This window comes from Mus musculus, chromosome 18 (genome assembly GCF_000001635.26).
Source record: "Mus musculus strain C57BL/6J chromosome 18, GRCm38.p6 C57BL/6J".
Lineage (NCBI taxonomy): Eukaryota > Metazoa > Chordata > Mammalia > Rodentia > Muridae > Mus > Mus musculus.
The window spans coordinates 76,615,908-76,633,312 of record NC_000084.6 but is presented as its reverse complement, the minus strand read 5'-3'; the positions used below and the strand labels follow the sequence as shown (position 1 = coordinate 76,633,312).

The 17,405-nt window shown below is 45.8% G+C and overlaps 1 long non-coding RNA gene across 1 annotated transcript; it reads left to right on the top strand.

The window, feature by feature from the left end:
- The first annotated feature begins 442 nt into the window (after positions 1–442).
- Positions 443–16,027, top strand: Gm31933 (predicted gene, 31933). The gene is made up of 3 exons (NR_166695.1): positions 443–610; positions 10,686–10,812; positions 14,439–16,027. It is a non-coding gene; the product is annotated as a predicted gene, 31933 (long non-coding RNA).
- The last annotated feature ends 1,378 nt before the right edge of the window (positions 16,028–17,405 follow it).

The window sequence follows — 17,405 nt, the reverse complement described above, 5'->3', positions numbered from 1 at the left end:
AGCAGAACATTTGCCAAACAAGTGTAAAGCCCTGGGTTCACGCCTCAGCACTACTTAATTCATTAATTAGCTAATAACCTAATTAATTAATTAATTAGCCGAGTGTTAGGTTACAAAACATTTGCCCCCTGACTCTCTGCGCTCAAAGAAAATCCAATGGGTCAGAGCAAAGCCAAAGCCACACACTCCAGCTTGCTGACATCATCGGGAAGGTAGTGACCTCATAGCCTCTAGCCTTCCCTGCATTTGAGAAGCAGATGCTGAGGCGTAACATCTTCCAAAGCCCAGCACGGGTGCCTGCAGCACTCAGATGAGTGAGGCTGTTGGTAGGCTTTAATCACTGCAGCAGATTCAGCTACTTGCTGATGTGGCCATTCCTGGCTCCCTGTCATCCATCAGCCTACAGTTACAGAGATTCCGGACGCTGGGCATGATGGGAGCTAACTGTGAGAGTCTGTGAATCCTAGGCAGCTGCGTTAACTGTTGCAGCGGCAACGTCTTTCTAGTCTGTCTGTCTGTCAGTAACTATGTGCTGGGTTCTGCTGCATGTCTGCGGTTGACCACTGGAAGGAGGTGCAGAAGCTGCAGTAACAGCCGTGATTCCAGCAAGGTATTTGGATGGGAAGAGAGACATCTTTTCTTCCAGCTGAGCCCACATTCCAGGTCTCTCTCTTACACTCAACAGATTTTGGTCACTGCTACTTTTCCACACAGAGCTTCTATTTCCTTTCTTCCAAAACCAGTCCTTTCTGTTAAGAGACCTCCTTTCTCTTGCCCTCTGGCTCTTATAACTTGCTGTGTGTGTGTGTGTGTGTGTGTGTGTGTGTGTGTGTGTGTGTGTGTGTGTGTGTATAAGTTGTTGCTTTCGTCCAAGTTGATGTTCTTTAGACCACTGATCCTAAAGAGTTAATAGACACCAATTGAAAAAGCCATGCCTTTGTCACCCAGATGTCCTGGAAGCACCTCACTTACCAACTTAAATGAGTTTCTTGTCTTTGAGGCAAGTTGACTCAGAACCTTTAATTCACTCATATACTTATACTCAGGGTGACTTTTATTTATGGACCAACTGAGGATGCTTAGTCTGGTCATTTGAATATGCTTGGCCCAGAGAGTTGCACTATTAGGAGGTGTGGCCTTGTTGGAGGAAGTGTGTCACTGTGGGAGTGAGGTTTGAGATCTTCCTCCTAGCTGCCTGAGATCAAAATGTAGAAGTCTTAGCCCCACCACCACCATGCCTACCTGGACACTACCATGCTTCCCGCCATGATGATCATGGACTGAACCTCTGAACCTGTAAGCCAGGCCCAACTAAATGTTGTCCTTTATAAGAATTGCCTTGGTCATGGTGTCTGTTCACAGCAGTAAAACCCTCACTAAGACACTTAGAAATGACGTTAGTGATGACACAGAGTGATAATAGGTACAAACTGGAACCATCCCATCATCTAGGGCATATGGCCAACTGAATTCAAATCTCTGCAAGTAGTGTTTCCCAGACTTCTCAGACCAAGAGACCTTCTGCCAAGGAACATATTCCAGTTGTGGGCCACACTTTAAGAAATGCTAGTTGTTTTGTGACCTAGTCCATAGATGAGAACCTCATGAGCAGAGCCTGGCCTGTCTTCCTGATCGTTTCCCTAATTCCTAATGCAGTTAGTTCCATCATAATAGAAAAGTAAAGGGTGGCAGAGAAAGTGGTCTTTTTGATTTGGCATTTCAAGAAAGGGTTACTTTAAAGAATCTTGATATATATTTTAGTGAGGATTCTATAGAGAAACAAACTCTGTGTGTGTGTGTGTGTGTGTGTGTGTGTGTGTGTGTTACATGTATGGTCAGAAGTATTTATTTAACATTTTATTTTGGGTTGAGGAGATGGCAAAGCTCATAAACTGAGTGCACACAACATGAGAAGCTGAGTTCAGATCCTTATTACATATGTAAAAGCTAGGCATAGTTGCATGGACTGTAATCCTAGTCTTACAGCTGGGGAAGGTCCCCAGAGTTCCATGACTAACTAGTGTAGGCAACCAATGAGCTCCACTTTATGAGAGAGAGAGAGCGAGCGAGTGAGCGCATCTGTCTTAAAAGATGAGGTGGAACACATTAGTATCATTTTCAGACCTCATCAGACCTCATCAAGAAGAAAGTAACTAATATAGGGATCCACAACTGAGCCAAGTACAGAGAGCTCGTCGATGGGTTCCTTATGCAGAAGGAGAGGTATGGTACATCTATATCATACCTCTCCTCCCAAGACTCATGGACAATTGTAAAAGAGGGGGTGGAAAGAGACAGTGGTCCCCTGGATGTGACTGGATCCCCAAGGTCATGAATTCACAGCAGCTGTGTTTGCCTGCAGAAGACCTGCACAGAACTAATCCAGTCAACACTGTAGCACAGAGATGGTGGTGGTGGATTCATGACCCTTCACCTATAGCCAAGAAGCTATTGATAATTGTCAGCTGCTGTCAGTTTTCTTATTGGGTCCCTGGTAGCTCAACCAAGTTCCAGTGGCTGGCCCCTCACCTATGAGTATATGAGAAGCGCAAACAGAGCTCCTCTGTGGGTTAAAACAAAAGGAAGCCATGAAGGAGAGAAAGGTAAGGAAGTGGAAGAGAGCTCGGAGAGGAGTTAGGGAGAGGGGGAGGGTGTAAATATGTTCAAAACCTATCTTATGCATGTATGAAATTCTCATTTTTAAAAAGGTAAGGTGGAGAAAGACATCCAGCTCAGCCTGTAGCCTTCGTGTGCTCCTTAGCACACACACACACTTACATATACACATCTGTATGGCTTTACCAAATAGTCAAAAGGTGCTCTTGTCATTACTTCCCCAAAATACAGTATAGCAACTACCTACCCTGCCTTGACACTGCATTAGGCACTATAATGCATCGACGGAAGAGGCTGGGATGATGTAAATCATATCAGAGGGTATACCTTGGTTACGTGCTTAAAGATACTGAATTTGAACATCTGTAGATCCCGGTAGTCATAGGGGTTTCTAGTGACAACTCCTTATAGATACAGTTATAGATTCTAGAGGGAGAAAAAGGGAGGGAGAAAGAAAGACAAGGAGAGATGGGGGAATTATTTGAGTGTTATTTTAAGAATTGGCGCATGGATTGGCAAGGCTTGACAAGTACAATCTGCAGGTGGGCCAGCAGGCTGGGTAGAGCTGGGTAGAGCCGCAGTCTGAGTCAAGACACTGGTTCTGCCAGAAGAGTCCCTGCTTGCTCGGAGAAAACCCAGACCCATCTTCCATTCAGACCTGCAATACTAATTGGATGAGACCTCTACACTTTATGGAAGAGTTGTGTACCTTCCAAGTCAATCAATTTACATGTTACTCTCATGTGAAGGCACATCATAGAAACATGCAAAATGTGTGACACATTTCTGGCCATTATGGCCCACCCAAGCTGACAATTCAAATTAAATTCCACAATATATTACCTTTAACTGCGGATGTGTTTGTAACAGGAAACTCAGCTATTGCCCCAGAGGCTCAAACAGGGTTAAGCATGTGCATGAGCTAGGATGCAAACTGAGTGATACTCTTTGACCAAAGTGGAGATTCATGAGTGGCAGGAATGAGGAGCTGCCTCTTGCTCTAACATGCCTCTGAATGTTGGCTCATTGCTGATGGCACTAGAAAGATGCATTAGAAATGAACTGTACATCAAAGCAAAATAAACCTCAGTCCATAAATATTGCACCTAAAAAGGGAAAAAGCGATGACTAAGCAAATGGGCAGGAGTAATGATACCCAGTGCTAATTTTGAGCACGGCCCTATCCTTGGGGACAAGAAGGTCATTGCAAGGAAGATTTTGGGGACAGTAAAACTGTTCAATGTCAGGAACAGAACAGATACAGTTTCGTCAACAGGAAAGACACCAAGGAAGACGTATTTGTACATCAGACTGCTCTAAAATAACCCCAGGAACTACTTTCCCAGCTTAGGGAATGGAGAGACGGTAGGATGGGCGGAGGCCTCAAATGTTAGAGACCTGGTGGAGTTCCAGTTCAAGTCAGTAAATATGCAGTGAACCTTAACCATTACAGGCATTATTCACATGGTAGGGGTTGTTCAAACAATTGCCTGCAAAATTTCCAGGATACTGAGAGTGAGTCAAAGAAAGAGGGATTGGAGAGGCTCCTGAAGCCTAGCCCAACAATAATGCCTGCCCTACCAGCCCTACTGCAGGCAAAGGTTCCCCCCATAATGCAGAGACCCTGTGTATACTGACCACGTTTTCCCAACTCTCCTATGGGAGAAGGTGTGGGAACAGGATGGAGTTTGGGGGTGATAGTCCCAGAAAATCCGACTCCAGACACCAGCATCGGGTGCAGATCTGAGTTTATTGCCCTACCCATAAGCTTATATACAGAGTTTAAGCCAATCCCAAGCCTCTAAATCCTTGGCCAATCATATCTTGCCCATACTCTCACCATTCCCCAATGAAAGCCCTGCCTAATGAGGTAGCTCAGAAGGAGTGGGGAGAGATATCATCCTGTGTGTGGACTTCTGGGAACACGGAAGAAGTGCTGCCTGGGGCCTCAGTTCCTTTCTGTTTCTCACTGCTGCACCAGGAGCCATTTTAGATATAATGCTATGTGTGGTTCCTCGCTCTCCATCCCATTTTCCCTTTATAAGGTTGACTTCCACGTCCTCCACAGGTCCCCCTTCTGTTTTTATTTCAAGGCTAAGGACTTCCAAGAAGAGTGCCTTGGTGCACAAATGCTGAGCCTTGACATTTCAAGGGATGGGAAATGTCCCATTTATCCCTGACATAGACCCGTTGGTAAGTGTCTGTTGGGGTTCCCCTTTGGAGGGAGATGGAGGAAAAGCATATTGGCCACCACCTACTCGATGAGCCTTAACCCAACTGGAGAAGTCCCCGGCAACCACCTGAGCCAGTAGAATGAAATCCTCTGGGCATATATTTTTTGTTAGACAAAACCCCACCATCTCTAGCACCAGGTTGAATGACCTGTTAAATGGAAGTATCAGGGTAAAGTTGACAGGGAATTGGTTCTCTCCCACTTCTGGAATGTCACTGTACATGATATAGGCAACATGAATTGCAACTAACGGGGAGGAAAATGGGCAGATCTCTGACGGCAGCCCACAAGAGCAGCTGAGCATGCACGTGAGAATTAGAAATGGGTATGCAATCCTATCTCTGGTCCTTTTGGAAACATTCTCTGCACCTAGTTTACAAAAGGCTTGAGGCTCCCCACTAGGTCACTGGAGTGGTTGACTAGGGACTTCCTTGTCATTGTCTTGGATGTGGGCCTCCTCTTGTAGGTCAGCTGCCAGGAGGAGGATGCTCTGTGAGTGGTGGTCCTTCTGCAAGGCTGTCCTCAGCTGCTCCCATGGCTAAAAGGCTTCATGGATCTGCCCGGAACCCAAATGGTCTTATCTGCTCCTTCTGGAAAGACACAAACAAACCCTCATCCCATGATTAGCAGAGGGGCTATCATCCCAGTGTTAGCTATAGAGTCTCTCCAGTAGACCAAGGCAAAGCAGTTATTCTAGGCAGTTATTCTCCAGTGTTTAGATGCTGCGGAGGGACCCTGTTTGTCAAAATTTTAAAAATTATATCCTGGGGTTGAGTGCCCCCAGGAAGTGATGGGTACTGACAACCATGATGCAAGAAAGCAGGGTGGACCAGAGACACAGATTAGGTGTTGGGATTACATACCATGATTTTATACGATTCTTCCTTGCCAAAGACAGCCTAGGAGAGCAGTGGAGAAGACACTGAAAATCAGGGAGATGAGACCCAACATCAGCAGCCACCTCAGGGTCAATGATGCTTCAGGTACTGAAGAAGAAACCCAGAGATCCCTGAATCCTAAGATGGCAGAGACAAGAGCAACCAATCCATCCGCTGAGAGTCTCCACCCAAGGCTGAGAAATGCAGCCTTACCATCTCTACCATAGTCTTGGTCTTCCAACAGCAATAAGAAATGAACAAAGACTAGAAATGAAGCCATGGAAATTTGGTTTTTGCCCATTATGCAGATACATTAGGACTATCTGCATTATCCTTGCAGCATGGGTATTATTATTATTATTATTGTTATTATTATTATATCATCATAGTCTAAAGATGTCTCTTTTTGGAAATGACAAACATGTTTTTTTTAACCCTGCTTTTTTCTTTTAGGAGTTTTTCAATTCTTTCATATCTGCTCAAGTTGAGATTCTTAAGAACTAGATTTTTAACTTGTAATAAAAGTTTACAGCTTGATTTTTTCCAAGAGTCAACAAACTGCAACTGCCTGTTAATAAAGGTCTAAAAAATGAAAGAAACCCTCAGAACTGTAGAAGTTTGAGCAAGAATGGCCTCTACAGGCTCAGATGCATGAGTACTCAATCCAAATGTTTCAGGGGGGTGGGTTTGGAGTTTTCAAGGCCTCATGCACTCCAAGTGTGTTCTTTGTTTCATGATGATGGTCTAAGGTGTGAGCCTCCGCTTTCTGCTCAGGCCTTTGTTTTGGCATCGAGGACCCTGGAACTATAAGCGTAAACAAACTTTTCGTTCTAAAAGTTGCCTTGGTCGTGGTGCTTCATCACAGCCCTAGAAACGTAACGAAGACAGACAGCAAAGTCACATGATAATTAGGGGCAGTGTAGGAGAAAGAAAGATGAGTCTGTTCTTTGGGTATAGCACACCGGACTGTCATACGAGGGAAACAGCACCTTATTTGGAAAACACCTGTTGGGTAAGCTAATTACAAATTGCCTCATAACTTCATGACTTAACGGCAATCGTAACAACAGTCACATTGCTGGTGATCGTGGAGCCTGGGCAGATGCAGACAGCCTATCTCTGCTGTTCTGTCCTCAGCATCACTTGAGGCAGCTTGGAGGACAGGGAGTTGGAGTGTCTGAAGGTCAGTTCTCTCTTATGTCCGGGGATTGATGCTGCTGCAAAATGGGATCTAAGCTAAAGTCACTGTAAGAATTCCCTAATGTGACTCTTCTGTGAGGTTCTGCTTCCTCAAGACGTGGCTTCAGGACTCAAAGGTCAAACCTGTCATGAGAGGGGCATCTGGGCGGAAGCCAGCCTATCTTTCACAACCTAACTTCAGCTAGCAGACACGGCTGCCTGGTCGCTAACTGTTCTTTGAAGCAGCCACAGAGGTTGTCCTAATTGCAAGGTGGGAGTAGACTATGTGGACTCCAAATGTGGGATCAGAAATATGGCTGTGGTCATTTTTATAGAATACAGCCTGCTGCAGTACTCTCACCAGGTTTCTGGGACAGCGCTAATTGATTGTGCAGGAATTGCTTCACTCTCCTGTCTCCAGGCTGCCGTAGGAGACCTGCAGTGCTAATGGATTGCCCAGCCCACCCATGGATTACTGGAGAGGTCCTCTGGAGTTGTGGGACTTATTTTTTAAGTCTCAGTTATTCAATGAACACCCTCCTTGTTTGGCTGATCTATTTATATAGAAGATGCTCTGTGTTGTATAGAAGGTAACCTGTCCCACCTTGAAGTACTCACACTCTTACTGGGATATCAATATCACACATGTGACAAGTGCAAACAAGGTGTGATTGTTAGTAACATAATCCTGGCAAGAGTGACACAGACCAAGTGCTGCGGAGAGTGGACAAACTGAACAGCTAGAGCAGCTGGAGGCTGGCCAGGGACATAGCCACAGAGTATACGGGAAGGACAAGAAGCTGTTCAGGTCGAGGACTCATGAGAGTTGCAGATACACGAACCATATCTTTGTGTCTGTGTGGGATGTGTGACCTTTAAAGAATTATCTTTTTTTCTTTGCAAAGGCCTCAAATGACCTCATTCATTAAACGAGAAGACTGGTCAATGACCTGTAAGGTCTTACCCAGCCTCCAAATTCCTTCTTTAGGATTTATGAAAGGGATTTGTGTAGAGGTGTTTAAAGAATGCGTGTATTTAGTTAATTTAGTAACTTGGCTTCATATGTACAAATTATGGCTACCCCAGGAGAGACAGAGTTCTATTAAAAGCCTGGCATTTATTTTGATCACGCTTAGAAGCACTGCACGAGACCATGAGTGCTGCATACGGAACCTCTGCTCACTCCTACCCAGACAGATGACAGAGTGATACGCAGAGCTAATTCCCTGGGGCAATATTTCTTCCCAAAGCATAGATATGAGTGAATTATTGCCATTCTTAATTGCCTAATGATTTTTCCCCTTTCATGTAATCTTTTCAGGGGGGTTATATTTTTACCATCTTGCAAATTCATATTGGCAGAGTGATATACATTGTCGAATAAAACACAGTGGCCAATCCATCAAAAATCGGGCTGCTGTTGCCTTGAGATTTTGGGGGGGAAGAGATGAAAGGGGAGGAGAAGAGTTGGGGAAATAGAGGGTTGGGAGGTGCAGAGTGGAGGCGTTCATTGACTTCGCACATCCTTGCTGGGCCGGCAGAGCTCCTGGCTCACCTCTGTGACTGACTGAACATTCAGACCCCCTCCAGCCTCTTTTCCTTCTAAGTTGAAGTTTTGGCTCTTTGGGGCACTTGCCTTATTAGCCATTGCTGTCTGGGGAACTCAGAAGGCAATTAGGCCAGGGAGCGAGTCGTTTCGGGGGGATTTATAATGGAAAGTGGATTCTTTTTTTCCCCTAACTTAATTGTTTGCATCTGACCAGAAATCATTACCAGTTGATGGCTGCTTGGTGGCATCTGCAAAATACAGCAGTGGCCCAGCAGAGTTCTTACGATGTGGCAGGAGGGGGTTCTTGAGAGAGACCTGGTAGAGGGGACGGACCCTCGTCTCTTTTGATGGTAGGGATGCTTGTGTGGTCTTGGAGGCAGTGTTTGCTACTCTCCAGTCTCTCTTCCATCTTCTGTAACGTGGGGCCCAACAGAAGTGGCCAAAAAGCTTGACAGGGCAGGGCCTTTGGTTCTCTAAGGCAAATTCACTTGGCTGGGGATTTTCTCAACCTCCCTTAGGTCAAGGTTCCACCCAAGGCCAATTAAATCCAAATCTCTAGGGGTGGGACTTGAGTGCCAGTCATTTTAAAGCTTTCCAAAGGCTTCCAAGGTGCACCTAAGGTCGGGAGTCTCTACCAAAGGAAAGAGCCCAAGCTTTAGTTTCCTGGAAACAACTATCCTAAATTTCTTCCTGAGCAGGGACAGGGGAAGTGAGTGGGAAAAGAAATTAATCAGGAGAATCATGGCTCCCACAAGCAATTCTTTTACTGAGACCCACCAAGTCCAGGGCAGAGACCTAGGTGCTGCTCGGGGTGCCGCAGAAAGGAGGTAGTTGTTGGTTCCTGGTGTCGTGCAAGTGCAAACAACCAGTCTCCCAAATGTTGAAATGTCAGCGAAGAGAGGACAGAAAAATTCCTGGCTGTTCTTGAAAGGAACCCAAAATCACAAGGCTGGGAAGTATGGTAGTATGCCACTTTTATGTCATTCTGATTAAACATCGAACCGAAACAAGAGTGAAAACGTTTCCTTTGCCTCATGGTTTCTGCCCGTCCTGGTGAAGCTGGTGGTGGCTTGAGTTGGCAGCAGAGACTCCTCAAATGACAGTAGACTGGGAAGCTGGCTAGGACAAGGAGCAGGGACAGACTTCAAATGGCTGTTCCCACTGGTCTATTCTACCACTCAGGCCAGACCTCCAGAAGGCTCCACAGCTTTCAAAGTAGTACCACAAAACAGGGACCAAGTTCAACACATGAGACTGGCAGGCATTTCAGATTCAGGCCATAATAGTCACGATAGAAAAAGGAATTATTCTAGGCCAGTGCTGTCCAATAAAAAAATTTAACAGGAAAACATATGTTGTTTTAAAATGTTCTAGTAACTCCATCAAAATAATAAAAGAAGCAGGTAGTGTTTATTTTAACAGTGTTCGGCTCAGGTAGTTATCTCCAGGATCTAATGCCAATGGGTGATCTATATAAAAATTAACAGGCTAGTTTATCATGTTTTCAAAGTGAGCATTTTATACATGCCTCTCCGTTTGGATGAGTGAGACCTCAAGTGTGCCATTGTTAGTGGCTAACACATTCTCCGTGTTGGAGGGAACTGACATAGACAGACTAAGCAGTGTTTGCTGTGAGGAGTTGTGGAAGATAAGAAGTCAACTATGGCCAAGCTGAGAGTGAGTAGCAGGTGCATGTGGCCTGAGCTGGCTGAAGAATTTGCTGGTCAAATACAAAACGCAAGTACAGAGATTCTTATTCAAATGGGACAGCTCCTTAAACCAAGGAGAAGTCAGAAACTCAAGAAACTGAGTTTCCTCCCTTCTTGAAGCTGTTTTATGTCAGGCCCTGGAACAACCCGACAACTTGAGTCATCCTCCTTCCTTGGAGGCAGATGGTCCAAGGCGATACAGAATTATCCTGTCCAAGTTCCTGATTTCAGCTCTAGTGAAGAGATGTGAGTGTCTTAGAGTCTCCATAGGTGTGGTGACTTGGCTGTCCATTTGAGACACCTGGGAAGAAGGACCTTTGGAAGAGGTATTGCCTCCACCAGACCGGCCTGAGGACGTATCTGTGGGTCATTTCCTTGAGGTCTAACTATTGTAGGAGGACCCAGTCCAATGCAGATGGTACCATCCCTATGCAGGTGGGCCTTGCTGTATAAGAAAGGTAACTAAGAAAGCCAAAGGGAGCAAACCAGTGAGTAACGTTTGTCCATGGTTTCTTCTTCAGCTCTTGTCTTCAGGCGACTGTCTTGACTTCCTGTCTTGGCCTTCATGATGAACTCAACCCATTCCTCCCCAAGTAGTTTCTGGTTGCTGTTTGAAGACAGCAACAAAGAGGCAAAGAAGGATACCAGGTGAGTGTGTCTCTTGGCTGGTGTGTCTCGCATGCCCAGTGTTGCTCCATCTAAGCGTCATAGGAAGATTGCATCCCTCATGTGAAAGACTAGTGAGAAGCACCTGCTCTCCAGCTTCTGCATGTGAGATGTCAGGACCACAAGGTCAAGACCACAAGATGCTGAATGAACCAACTCTGGGGCAGTCTTGCAAGATGATCTTTAGGATTAAGACACAGTTAATAATAAGTAAGTAAATGTCCTTAAGCCCCTTTGGATGGGCAGCCTACAGAACCCTCATAGGCACAATGAGAGAAGGAGATAGGGGAAGGCAGATCAGGGGCCTGGAAAAGTGTACAACCCAGATTCTCACCTCGTGATCGGTGATGACCTGGATCCACTGCTGTTCTTAGGTTTGGGGTTGGCCCCCATGTTCTGGATGGCAAATGATCCCATGTGGAAGGTCAGAGTTGCTTCCAAGGGGAGTGTTTGCTGGCTGTGTGGCTGAGTATGCAAGGTTTCCATCCATCTGTGACTGCTGTACTTTCTGAGCATCCCATTTTCAGCTGCTAAAAGATTTGGAGCCCGTGTCCTGCTTGAGTAAAATATGTTTTGTGCAGCAGCCTGGGACTGGGGGGAAACCAAGGCCCAGAGAGATTCTCTGCTTCCTATCATCTTGATAAAGATGTTATGCCAAAACAGAAAAGCTGATTTATTTAAGTACGGGTTGGTTCCTTCCTATTGCTGCAGAATAGTCTATGGTGTGACTAGAACAAGAAATATGGACCCATTCTTTTGGGCCAGAGAAGACATAAGACATGTTTAGGCTTTTACCTGTGTCTCCTAGTTATCTAAGCTTGATTGAAATAATCCAATAATGGGATATTTGAACCACAAAACTAGGTTTGCTGGTCAAGGTGGGAGCCTTGAAAGTGGGCAGGAACTCTTACTTGATTTTATGTTGCTGAAGAATTATGTAGCTGGTTACTGAATACATGCTATGTATACCTGAAAATGGACTGTGGTATGCTCTAGGGAAGGAAGAGAATTTAAAAGTCAGGCACTAGTATAAAGCTTAAGCACACCATTCACAAGAGGAAGAAAACCTTGTGTGGCCAATAAACAGATGGTGAGAGGCTCAATTTTGTTAGGAATCAGAGAGAGGATTCTTGGATTCAAGGGATCCCCAACCTATAGAGAACAGATGAGTGTGGCTTTGGAAGTGCACAGCACGGTTGGGTCACCCCAAGAATTCCTACAATCAATCAGAGGAAGATCAAATTGAGCTCCCGGAAAATGTCAAAAATCAGTTGAGAAAATTGGACCCATCTGAGCTTCCATGGAGCAGGAGGAGGGGGGCAGGAAGAGGAGCCACAAGTACCAGACACTAAGGGAACAAGAGCTTAGTGAAAAGCAACATTTTCTGCTTGCAGCAGTAAGTCCCACTAAGCTTAGTCCCCCTGTCTCACCATCTTCCTGAGCTGGCCCTAAAGTGGTTGGCTGTCAGTATACATGGACCATCCACTGTCTGTGTTGCAAAAAACTCCAAAATCCACTGAAGTTCAAATGACTTCCCAGGTGGCTCATCTGTGGAGGCCACATTGGCCCCGAATCACGCTGATACTGATTTGGTCCTACTTGTGGGTCATCTTCATGTCTGTTGTTCTTGTTTCAGACCACATCAACCTGAATGAAAAAGTCAGGGCTTTTCCTTAGTCTATCGAGCACAAATAGGAAATAGGGAAAAGGGAAAAGAGGAAAGCATTCATGTCAAGCTTATTACTGGCTAAGGAGATTGAAGGGAGTATACTGCCGATCTACCAGCTAGTTGAAACAGACGAGCAAGGGCTGAGGATGGAACACACACACACATGCATACACACACATGCAAACACACATGCATACACATGCATACACACATGGACACACATATCTATACACATGCAAACATACATGCATACAACATGCACATGCATACACACATGTACACACATACATACATATACATACACGCATACACACATACACACATGCAAGCACATATGCATGTACACATGCACACATGTATACACACATGCATGCACACATGTACACGCACATGCATATGCTCATGCATACACATACATACACATACATACACACACATACACACACATGTACACACACACACATTCACACCATGAGAGCAAGCATCCCTCTTGTGCAGTCCCAGCCACTTCAGCCACCTTTCTCTTCTGTTTCCCCTCTTTGCACCTTTCTCCAGGGTAACAGGCAAAATCCTCCCATTTCTGCACAAGTGCCTCTGCCTTGGCTATGGTGCAAACCATCAGATATACCCAGGACATGGACTTCAGTATAAAACCAGGACAGTCCCAGGTTTTCCAGAACATGTTGGTCTCTGAATTTGGCTAATCACCTATAACAACAAAGAACCTGATATACAGAGGCTAGCTTCCATCTTGGTCTATTCTTTTTCCTTTTTCCTCCTACTTTTAAATAAGAGAATGAAGCTTGTGAAGGTTGCATCAGGCTGGATATGAAAAAAGGGGGAGGGGGAGGGAGCTTGCAGGAAGAGTACTTCTGGGGGGGTGGGGAGACACACATGTCTTCCTTCAGCTGGAGGACCTAGGGAGGGTTGAAGCTTCAATGGAGTTTCTCTCCAAGTTCATATTTTAAGGCTCAGAGTTCTTTACTGTTCTTTTAAATGGGGATGGGCCTGGTTAAATTTTGGGTTAATCCAGCTACAGAGGGAAACAGATAATGAGTTTCCCTTTATGATCATTGGTTGTTAGAGCAAACTAGAATGAGGAAGGCACCGCACCATGATCTGTGTAACACAAAAGAGGTAGAATTAGCACATATGGACAGGAGACCTGTGTGTGTGTGTGTGTGTGTGTGTGTGTGTGTGTGTGTGTGTGTGTGGTTTTTGTGGACAGGAAAACATAATGAAGTGCAAATGAGCTCATTTGAATAACTTCAGGGGGTTTGAATATAGGGGCTGCCCATTGACTGATAACTGGAACTGGAGTGGAATTGTGGTCCAGAATGGAAGAAATAAACCTAAAAAATGGCAGATGAGCGTGTGTGTATGTGTGTGTGTGTGTGTGTGTGTGTGTGTGTGTGTGTGTGTGTGTGCGTGTGCATATGTGTTCATTAGTTAGGTGGTTTGCTAATGGAAAAAGCATTCACAGGGCGTTCTGTATTGCTCCCAAGAACTTCTCATCCTAGAAGGGACAGTGTCTAGATGTCAAAGTCTCAAAAAACATAGAAAATAGATAAAGTGATACATATCTGCATACCTGCTCCTGGAAGGGTGGAGAAGGGTCACAAGTTCAAGGTCAGTCTGGACTATGAAAATAACCCTAGCTAAGAAAATCAAGAGTTGAGGATGTAGCTCAAAAGTAGAATGCTTGCCTAGCCATGCACCCAAGGCCATCTTTCACACATGCACACACACATGCACGTGTGCACACACAGAGTTAGCATGGTAAATACAGATACTGGGCTACTGGATACAATGGTGAGACCTTCTGTAAGTGTTTGCTCATTTTGTAGCCTTCCATCCCAGAGCCAGAGGCTCTGGCTGTGCTCCCCACTCCTCACGGCGCTTCCCATCTCTAACCTTGCACCTTTGTTCTTGGTTGCAGATGAGAGCTACTACCTCAGGCCCAAGACCACTGTCCTTTTCAAGGCCTTCGCAGTTAAAGGAGAGTTCCCCCCATCCGCAAGCCCTTCTTGAGCAGCTCTTACAAACTATATGCTTATGCTGAGCACCTGCTTTCCTTAGTGGAGTCTGACATTGCCAGGCAGAAGCTAGCTAGGCAACCAGCTCCCTATAAATCCCTCGGGCACCGAGTCTCTAGGGCACCTCCATGATAAACAACTTTGCACAAGTGTCAAAACTCATTTCTGTAAGAATTAAGCCTGTTTTGTGTGACTCTGCTGGGTGAGGCCTCTTGGAAGTGTCTGCCCGGCTCTCCATACTCCTTTATGTTTTAAAAACCAACATAACATTTGTATTGATTATTTGGGAAGCTTATACAATGCGTGCTGATCACACTCATTTCCCATTCCTTCCAGGTTTACCCTCTCACCCTTGGGCCCTCCCCCGAATCAAACAAACAAACAAACAAACACACAAACAAACAAAAAGCCCCACCAGTTCCAGTTTGTGTTGCCCATGTACTCACTGGAGCATGGTCAAATTCTCTGTGGCCAGCCCTTGGCATAACTGCATCCTTCACCACACTGCCCGAAGCAGTGAAGACCTACATATACTTCAGCAACCCTGTCACATTTGTAAGGGCCCTCTCTGCAATGGCTTCCTGTCTAGACTGTTTCGGTTTTTGGAAAGGGGGGTGTGTCACAAAAAAAATCCTTCAATGTCTTTTATTCTCAACCATGAGTCTGAAGTCATCGATGGCACTGATGTTGCCTCCTGCTCTTCCTCAGACTGTATCCTTAGCTTTTGGAGACCCCCTTGTCAGTTGATGATCCTGGTGGTTAGAGGGATGCTTGGCAGACTGGTCCACCAGTCTGACTTGCCTCAATTGGTCTGCAAGTTGCTAGGTGCAGGCATTGGGCATCTTTGCATCTCATGACTTGCCTCTTGCTGAGCCTTCATTTTCTCATCAAAAATGGATAATTTGACTCCTATACATACCTACTTCATGGCGAATTGGGAGGTTTTTATTAAAGATATATTAGCAAGCATCATCAACGCTGAAAGCAAGTGTTGTGATTAGTGAAACCAACTGCGAGTCAGCACACCCCCACTCTGCCTTGGATAGGGTAAATATCGAATCTGTTTCCGCTGGATGGATGAAAACTGTGTAAGTCATTTCATTTTCTGTCATACTGTGTCCTGCCTCTCTGCTGGGATGCCTGGGTGCTGCCAGCTTGCTGGCCGTGGGTGGCAGGGCAAGGTCCCAAACCAGGGTCCACAGTGATTTCCAGTCTCTGCTTTGGGTACCCGAGTGCCACCCGCATAACATTGAGAAAGGAAGTCGAGAACCGGAGGTCAGAGGTCAACTTTCCTCTCGCAGTGTCAGCGTGCTAGGTGGGGAGAGAAAAGGCAGAGCCCAGCACAACTGGAATCGGGTCTGATGGGAAGTGAGTAGGGAGAGTACAGAAGCAGCTGGAGGAGAGAAAGCTTTACTCGTGAGTTCTAGGTGCGGCTCTTTAACGAAGGCCTTCCCCGTGATCATCCTTAATAAAACAGCTCTCTGAGACGACACTTGCCTGTTCATACTGGTTTATTTAATGGTGGATGTAAATGCATACACTTTATTCGAGGTGAACTTTATTTGGGGAAGGAATACCCAGGAAGGGAAGCTTATTGGCTGAAGGCTCGGGCTGTCTAGATACCTCATTAGCATAGAGAAGAACTCCAGGTGTTTATGCTACTTGACCCTGTGCCCATGGTCCTCCTTGGGGTATCATGGTTACGTGTTCCAGAACAGGTAGAGGCATGGAGGGAATGGCTCCACTCCCAACCGTTTCTTATGCCTGCCTGGTAACAAGGTTCCACGCGCCCTACAATTCTAATGTTTGTGTCCAGTTCTGAACTTATATGTTGAAACCCAGTGACGGATGTGGTAATGTCCGGGATGGGGCCTGGGGGTCATAAGGTCACAGGGGATTAGTAATTCATAAGAGAGGCCCCAAACAGCTGCCTTCCCCTCCTCCTTCTGCCACGTGAAAACACCCAAAAGCCTCTTGCCATGACGTAGATACAGTCTACCTTGATCTTCAGCCTCCAGGGCTGAGAAATAAGAGTCTGTTTATGGCTCAGGGTTAGAGCAGCCTGGACGAGGCTTCTAAGTTTCTGAGAGTCTGTGGCACCTGGCAGAGCTGGTTGTGGGAGTGAAAAAAATGATCACTCAATCTTCAGTCCGTCTTCCGCAAAGGTGAGGATACAGGAAAGCAAATCAACACCTGGCAAAGGGCTTCCGGTTGCTTCCACCCCACCCCCACCCCCAGGCTTCCAGTTGCTTCCACCCCCAGCGCTTCTCACCGGATAGTAGCCTGCTTATCCGCCCAGTCCTTGACCATGGGTGGTGCGTCCCGAGCCTGCTAAACTCCCTTAAACTATTTGCTTCTGACCTCCACCCATCAGCCTCTTGTCAACCAGTACCGGGAGGACAGTGAAGGCCTTAATTGATCAGGCCCGGCAGTAGCCTTGAGAACCTGATTCGGGTATTGACTACTGAGGAGCCTGCCTCCATCGCTAGGAGCGGCTGAACATCAAAACTATTAACCTCTGGCCTTAGCAGTTGGCGAGGCAGCCCAGCAGCAGTAATTAGGAAGTCAATCGGAATCGCCTGTCTCACTTACACTGGCATGTCAATCAATAGCGGCGGTGACAGGTTCATTAGGCCCAAGCCATGCAAGCCCAGACTGCAACAACCTCATAAAATACACCGACGACTCAGGACAGAGAGAAATCCGCCTGAAGGACTAGAGTGGATGACAATATGTATTGATTAGGGCTCCAGCAATTTATGAAGTGCTACTTGTTGGCCTGCCTTTCTGACTCAGTGCTAAATTTCCCCAAGTAGTTGCAAGATGAAACCAAATATTACCCTTAAAAAAATGGTAATCTATTGGCCTAA